The sequence below is a fragment of the Helianthus annuus genome, chromosome 2, assembly GCF_002127325.2.
Source record: "Helianthus annuus cultivar XRQ/B chromosome 2, HanXRQr2.0-SUNRISE, whole genome shotgun sequence".
NCBI classification, from domain to species: Eukaryota; Viridiplantae; Streptophyta; class Magnoliopsida; order Asterales; family Asteraceae; genus Helianthus; species Helianthus annuus.
Window position 1 is genome coordinate 19,685,334 of NC_035434.2, and position 8,813 is coordinate 19,694,146.

The 8,813-nt window shown below is 36.8% G+C and overlaps 1 long non-coding RNA gene across 1 annotated transcript; it reads right to left on the reverse strand.

Moving 5' to 3' along the window:
• Nucleotides 1-787: 787 nt before the first annotated feature.
• LOC118483899 lies at nucleotides 788-1,946 on the reverse strand. The gene is made up of 2 exons (XR_004872183.1): nucleotides 1,445-1,946; nucleotides 788-1,358 (listed from the first exon to the last, which is right to left on the reverse strand). It is a non-coding gene; the product is annotated as an uncharacterized LOC118483899 (long non-coding RNA).
• Between the last annotated feature and the right edge of the window lie 6,867 nt (nucleotides 1,947-8,813).

Consider the following 8,813-nt stretch of genomic DNA (forward strand, 5'->3'; position numbering starts at 1 on the left):
AAAATGTTTAGTGTGAAGGATTATAGTCTTAGTTGCTAATTAATTAGTCAAACATAATAATAAATGAGATGAGAAAAAAAATATTTAATGTTTTACAATTGTACCCTTTTGTTCTTTTTCTTCTCAATAAAATTTTCTTCTCAAATGAACCTTCCCCTATATATATATATATATATATATATATATATTCGAAAACGTGACGTTTGAAACGAATATAACAAATATATTTATGTTATAAGATTGTTCGAACTAACAACGTTATAATAAATATAACTACTTATAATTTGTTAAATAATCGTCGAATAATAGTCATTCGAAATAACTATAAGCAAAAATATTTATCGTATAAAAATTATACGAATAACGACGTTGGAAACAAACATAGAACATTTTATATTTATTTTATAAATATGTTCAGAAACTCGACATTTAAAATAAATAGAAGCTTCATATTTATTCTACGTGAATATTCAAAGTATTTCGAAGTGTCGGCGTTTTGGAAAGAAACATAAATAATCATGTTTGTTTTATATAATATCGAGTTTCGCTAGATAGTAAATCAAGTTTGTCGGAATGGGATAACTTTGTTTTGAAATCCGTATTACGTCGCCAAAATAAGTATACTTTCATATTTATTTTATAAGAAAATTCGAACTTCGATATGTGTCGTTTATATAATATAAATATGTTTGATATTTCGGATTTTTGACGAAAAACGGACAGAGTGTCCTCTGTTTTTGGAATAACCCAACCATAAAAGTCGTCGTCTTTTGTCAAAATTCAACAATGATTCAACCAATAAACACTATATATATATAAAAAAAATTCTCATTAAATATACCAAAACGTAAGCTAGTATCTAGTTTAGTCGGGTCGAGCTCGGTCGCGTAAAGTAAAAGTCTAACGAATCTATATATAAAGTTTAACGCATTGTTAAAACTTTACCGGGTCTTCTATGACCAGTTGACCATCCTTGACTTCTATTGACCGGTGTTGACCAACAGTTGACTGTCATTGACTGAGTTGACTCGGTTTGACCAAGTCAACCGAACTGAGTCTGACCCAAGGCCGCTTGACCCGAACCGAAGCTGTGACCGACTTGGAACCGCACCCAAAATCTGAACTGAAACATACGAGATCAGAACCGACATCTGAACTGAACCGAGACCCATGACTTGACCGATTAACCATTGAGCCGAACCGATGCTCCCGAGCCACAATTTCTGAACCAAACTGGAACTAAAACCGCACACCCTTTTTTTATCTTGTAACCAGGACCCAAAACTGACCCGAACCGAGACGTCACCTAAACCCAAAACCCGTCTTGAACTGAACCACCTCTTGAACCAAAACCAAGCCTGTAACACTAACCAAAACAAACTGAGACTCGAGCCTTGAACCGAGATGAAAATAATACCCGAACTGAAAACTGAAAAGAGTAAACCTGTTAAGTTGTTGCCTGAACCGAACCAAACACATACACCCCACCACTGTCGTCGCCTCCACCACCGTCACGGCGGCACTGCCGCCACCGTCGGAGACGGCACTTCGCCGTCGTTCAGTCACTGCTCTCTCTCTCTCTTTCTTCAACAGGTCTCTCTCTCATCTCTTCTGCTCTCATCCGCTCGTAACCTACCGTCCAACGCCACCACGCGCCACCACCCGAAAGTGGTGGTGGTCGGCTGATCCTGTTCGTTGGGCATGGTGAAAGAGACGAGGGATGTGGGGGTGGGTGTTTGTCGGAGAAACAAGCCGGAAAACGGCTCCTGGTCGCCGGCGAACGGACAAAGAGAAGAGAGGGGTCTGGTTATGCGTTTGTAGTGATCTGATTAGGGCTCTATTTTTGTAAAAATGAAGGATGAAGAGGATGGTATGTTACATATAGTTAGGGTTTCTTCAAGAAATGCAGAGAAAGGAATTCTAGGGGGTGTCGGCTGAAGCATGAGGGAACAAATGAGGGTTTTAGTGGTAAAATGAGTTTATATAGCTAGGTTAACTAATGGGCTTGGGCCAGGCCCACAAGCCCGTTTAATAGCGTTTTTAAGCGGCCCAATCATATTCTTAAAGCCTGTTTGCAAACCCGATAATCGTGTAATGTCCTAAAATAGATTTTTAGGGTCGAAAGTTCGTGAAATTACGTCGTACGTTGTTATTAAACGCATACGTTGTTCTGTCGCGTTAAATCGCGTATAACACTCCAGTCGTCGTTTCTAACCCGTTTTCGATCTGTTTCCAACTACGGATGATGCAGTTTAAAAACGAAGCGAAATATATCGTAATATATTAACATCGAGACGAAATTTGAGTCCGATGCTTTGTTTCGTCGTTGATGGTCGGTGCGTTCCCGCAGTCGCGTTTTCCGTTCACGTTTGCGTGTTGTGACATTCGAAAGCTTGAAAATTCCGCTAAACGAAATCCATAGGTTTAAATAATACGTATAAAATTCGTATTCGTCGGTGTGGTCAGTATTTTGTACGGTATCAGTTCGTTATCGTTTATCGTTACGCGGTTTCTCCGCGGATTATCATTCGCATACTGTAAAGTTGAGTAGGCGTTCCTAAGCATTACAAAAGCCTAATTGGGTTAACTCGTGCCTTAAACACTATTAATTATCGCCTTAAACGTTTGTTAATCGCGTAATTAGAAGCCGTTAATTACCGGTTGTCACACAGTGTTGTAGGATAATTTCGCATGAAATGATCTAAATGTCATTTCAAGCGAAATTAGATGTTTCATATGGAATTACTTAATTCCTCACGGAATTAATGATTTCGCATGAACATGTAATTTGGCTTGGAACAGTTTCATGCAGAATTAACCGCCTATATATATCTGTTACCCCTGTTCATTTCATACGGAATTACAAGTGTGTGTTTGAGAGCCGAGGTGCTGCCGGATTGTTATCTGAATTGTAAAAGCTCAGGAAATCAGTAAAAGAAGATAATTAGAGGAAAACAAGCTGTGTTATGTCAATTACATTGATTCCGCCTTTGTTTTTGATGTTGAACTCTTCATATTGACTCGTTAGGGTCACACGACGATCCAACAATATCGAGCAACGACCCCTTATGCGAATAAATAAAAAGTGAAGGGTCGGTCTTGGAACCCTTAAATCCGAGAGCTAGGAGGGTAGTTGACAACTTTCAAACCATGATCAAGGGGCTTGCTTGAGACCGTAGGGGGACTTTTGAAGCAGGCAAACAGGATCCGGTTTTTGTGGGTCAACAAAACCTGGAGGTTGTTGTAGATAATCTGTCTCTTGAAGGTCACCGTGCAAAAAGGCATTTTGCACATCTGTTAAAATATAACCCCCAATCATTTCTGTTATCCAATATAATGGATTAAACTAAGTTCTTACATTTATGGGTTATCATAGGCAACCCATTTATGTAATAGTCGCTCCAAGTGGCGTATTCGCCATAGCCCAAGTTTAAAAACAAAATAAGTTAAGAGTATTTACCTTTTAGCTAGTTTCCAACCGTTACCGGTTTTCAAATATAGTAAAAGTCGTATAAACTAAGAACTAAACTCAAGTCTGATTATCTTGGGGGTTATATAGTCTGGAATGAACAAATGTAGCTACCTGTTAAAATATATACAGGTCATAGGCGAGTTCGTTAGACAGGACCCGTTACGTAAGAATAAGATTAATCGCTAGATGAAGCGTAAACCGACTTGAATGTGGTGTATACCTATCCGAGTGTAAAGACTCATTGGATAATGGTATTTTAGAAAACTATTCTGATCTGGAAGGATTTGAAATGGTTTTGACCCATTACGCCTAGTTTATGCGAACTAGGTTCACATAACTAGTTACACGCGTAAAAAGGAGTTCGAAAGGTCGGATGGGCTTGTGACAAGTCTTATTAAGAAAATACATTTTAGGTTGAAGTATCTACTGATATAAAGTCAATTTACAAGTTTGGTTTAGATTAAAATCATTTGATTAGTTTATTTGACCACATAAGAGCATTATGGTCATTTATGAATATAATTTCAAGACTTGTCCATAAACCTATCAAACGGCTGACCATGTAGCATAACTTCAGTGAGTTATGCTTAACAATAACATGGTCCTAAAAAATTTTAAAACAACCCTAAACGTTGACCAAACGGGTCAGAATCAAAAGTCAAAGCAAAAATGAAACTGTTTGACTTTTGACATAGAATAAGACCCTAAACTGAATTGGACAAGTTGAGCATGTTATAATCAGTTAATATTAGTTATAAAACTTGCATAAGTGATAAAACAACCGAGTTTTAAGTTATAGAACTCAGTTATTCATTTTAGTTAAAAATTCAACATTATTACGATCACGTAGTAAAGTTCAGACTAAACTTTACTTTGACCAAAATGATCAGAAGCTAAAGTCAAACAGAAAGTCAACTGTTTGATTTTTATATAAAAATAACTAAATAAATGAATTGGCACCAAAGTAAACACTTACTTGAAAGTGATTGGCTGAAAATGAACTAAGAAAGGAGTCCTCTTATGGAGATTTTATGCCCTTTTATACTTGGAGATGTTGAACAAGATCATTCCATGTGTTATGATCAGTTATAATATGCCCCCAAGTGTCTTAGGACATGTAAGGATCAGAGGAAAGGTGGCACAATGCGAGTTAGGTGTCACAATGGCATAAAACCTTGGTCCCCAAGCATAATTCTGCCTCTGGCAGTCCCTTACGGACCGTAAGGGTTAAGGCTTTGCACGGTAAAATTTCATTTCTCCTTCTTAGGTTCGGGATTAGTTGGGGATTCAAAGATATGTTTCAGTTAACGTTTCAACATACGTCCTTCCTCCTTCTACATAGTCGGGATTAGTCGGAGGTTTCTCCCTTCACATACATGGGATTAGTTAGAGAATTGGACACGTGTCATGGCATAATTGGACGGAAATGTTTGGGGTGTTACATAGTGGGTGAATGAAATTGTTAAGAGCTAATGTGGAGTATGGGTAAACCCTTACCATTGCCAACACGAAGATTGTCCTCCCCGTATTAAGGTTCAGAACCGTCAAAGCTAGAAAGGTCTGGTGCAACATGATCACTAGAGCCCGTGTCAGGAAGCCATGAAGATGGTGCCTGTGACCTGTTATCAGAAAAATTAGCAGCGGGTTGTCTTCCCCTTAAAGTGGTAGGGTCACGGTTAGGGCATTATGATGGGATATGACCTATGCCACATCTGTTCCATGAACCATAAACAGTGTTTTGATTGGAAGCCCAACTGAACTGGCTTCGGTTTCCGCTCCCTTGTGGACGACTAAAATTTCCACGACCACGACGGTTCCCTTGGCCACGACCGCGACCGCGGTTGGTATAAAAGGCCAGTGGAGCAGCAAGCTGAGGCTGAAGATTGAGTTGGGCAATAATTGCTAAAGGTTTGAGAAAAATCTGTGGTTGTGGCTGTAGGGACTACATTAGTGGCTGTGGTAAAGGCCTGAACAATTGGAATAGTAAGGAAAACCTTCTTGATCATGTAATCATGATCGGCTAACAAACAAGGGAGTTCAAAAAATACGGTTGGGTATTGCCTACCAAGGAGGTTGTTTTTCAGGCGATTGTACTCATTTTTGAGGCCCAATATTATCACACCCCTTTCTACGGTGGAAGCACGAGGTGTGATCATGAAAGGTTCTCATTGCATACGAAAGGTAAACATACTACATGCTCGTAAAAATAACTATTAACATTACATGACGGAAAACATAGTTTAAGTGTTTACATCACGAGACAACATATTGTCTGAAAGTCTACAACTTTATTTAAAAGTAAACATAGACGACATCCAAGAGCATGAGTGAGACCACGCGCACATCTACTTTAGTTACCTGAAATACATGTGAGTTTTGGAAAAAGGTTAACATAATGTTGGTGTGAATTCATGCAGTGATTGTTTTTGAATGTTTAAATACTTGAATGAAAACTTGATATGCAACTTGTAGAATGTATGAATGTTTGAATGTAACTTGTAAAACGTATCTGTAACTGAGTACTATGAATGTTTGAATGTATCAAGTAGAATGTATCTGTAACTGAATATTATGAAAGTTTGAGATCGCTAGTGGTTTGCAAAGCCACTAACATGTGTCACGACATAGGAAGCCACCAAACCTAGGCATTTTTGTCGAGTTTGACTGAGACACAGAAGCACTCATTGGTAAAAGTGGGCCAAGAGTGGGGTTGCCTGAAACCCATTAGATCTAACCTTTTGTTCCGCGGTCTGAATGTATACGTTGATTAATGGTGCTTATGGTACCCTATTCGGACATGATCTAGAATGTTTCACTTGAATGTTTTTGTACTCCATCATACCATTTATGAACGTTGTAACATTTGTAACATGTATTTCACCCCCGAAGTTATAAAACCAAAAACAGTTAAAGAAAAGGGGGAGCATGAACTCACAACTTTGCGTTCCTTGCGTCGTAAACTTCACCGGATTTGCTTAATTAACGTCGTGACCTATACGTGTTTTCTTAACGTTAGTCACTAGACTTGTATCGCACAAGTACAAGTCACTATCTTTTGTATATGTTTTCCTTGTGTTAAAAATAATTTATATTTTTAACTAAGTGTCTTACTTATATTATTTTCTCAAAAATAAATATAAGTTCCTTGTATTTTGCACCCGAATTATGTATCTTGTATGTTGTATGTGTATTTTTGTGTTTTTACTTCTCAAGAATATTTAGTGTATTTTCAAGTCCTAATACACTATCACGTATAATACATACTACATACACTTAGCACAAAATTTGGTGACCAATAAATACATATATTCTTCCTAAAAAATATACATACTTAGTATCAATTTTAATCTTGAAGAAATCATCATTTCTTAACACAAAAATTAGGGACACCTTGGTAAATGTTTTTAGATACATTTTTAGGGAATAAGTTTCTCAAAACTTATATTTTTCGAAGTGTCAAAATTTTATAGAAATTTTGACAGAGTTTCCCCTAAAAATGGGGGTTTCCCATGTTTTCAAAACATGTGTTTATTTTCTTTTAAATCGTCATCAACAAATCAACAACTTAAGCAACACTTAACAAGTGCCAAAATCATGTAAATCACACTATATCATGAACTTGAAGTTTTTGTAACATCTTGTAGTAACTTACCATGTTATTTAGTAGGTTTAGTTACCCTTATAAACATGGTTATTTGTTTGTAAATCACTTTACTAAAAGATTTAGTCATTTACAACTTGTGAAATGATTTTTCTAAAAATACTTCTCTTGCATTTTTCTTGTTTTATAAGTGTTCATACACTTGTTTTTCTACTAAAAATAGTGTAGGTTTGAGTAAAAACCAAGATCATTTTAAAAATCACATTTTAAACTTGGTTCTTTTGGAAAACCACTCATGAATCTTAGATTCACAAGATTACTAGCTTGCTTTGTTTAATATTTTTCCAAGAAATCATTCATTCATCAAGTTCATGTCTTAACAAGAAGATGATTATTTCATGTTGTTACATAATCATCTCCTAACTTGCTAGATCACGTGTTTAATCACAATCTAGCAAGTTTCATGTCATGATCAACATCAATATTCCTAGTAATCAACAAGAAAACACTATACTTCCACTAAACAACATCATTTCATCAAAATATCATCATATGCAAAGTTCATGTTCAAGTTTCAAGTTCATGTTCTTTAGTGTTCATAAGATTTTCAACATAATAAGTCTTTTAACCACTAAAAATAGAAGTAAATGAGAGTGTTCAAGATGCTTACAACTAGCTTAAAGCTAGGGAAGAACTATGGTGAAAATGTGGTGGATAAAAGCAAACGAAGAAGGTTCTTCAAGTTCCGTGAGCACCGAGCCTCGTTAGTGACCTTCTAGCACCTTATGTAAGCCTTGAAATGCTTGGAAGTTGAATGAAAATGGGTGGTGTATGTTGGGTGAGTGTGAGCTGAAAACAAAGGAGGAAGAAGGGAGGAAGAGGTGTTGTGTGGTGAAATGGTGATGGTTATACTTATAATACACTTGCAAGATCTACCATATCTTGTGTGATCTTTTAATATCTAAATAAAATCAAAGTAAATCCAAATAATATCTAACGGGATATAGAAAGATTATGTAAATCTTGTGGGAGGGAGGGGGGGTAATGTGTAACTTGCCAGATCTTACAATATCCTAATATAATCAAAACAAATCCAAGAAAATCAAGTGAATATCTTGGTAAGATATTGGGTGATTTAGTAAGATTTCACAAATCAAAAGTGGGTCCACCCCTTGTGACCGTGAATCAACATGCGGGGGGGGGGGGGGGGGAGGGGGCAAAGTGTAATTTCCAACTCTAATATATACACAAGTTGGCTTTCATATGTAATTTTTAGGGACTTGATGTGTTATTACATTATAAGGGGTGTTATGATGTTCGGGGACCATAACTAGTTAGAAATATTAAAATAATATTTCTAGTAATATTTTGATGTTCCGGGTAATGTCCGGTTGTTCGGTTAAATACCGGTTCGTTAAAGTGCTAAATTGCACCGTTTAGTGTCCTTTATGTATCCTTTTGTAACCCTTTTAATTCCCAACACTTAGGAAGGTATTCTGGACAAATAAACATGAATTCTGCATAATATTTTTGTATTAAAAAGCTGATTATAGCTGAATTATGCAGAATTTTGCATTTAAAGTGCGTTTCGGGTGCTTTTTAGTGCGTATTTTAGTTACCGGAATGTTTATATGTTAACCTTTGTATGTACTCTTGGGTTTTAATGTATTCTTAATGTTGGACCTACACCAAGGCCCCAATTCTAGTGTCTGACTGCTTTCTGCAGAGTTGTTGGCATAT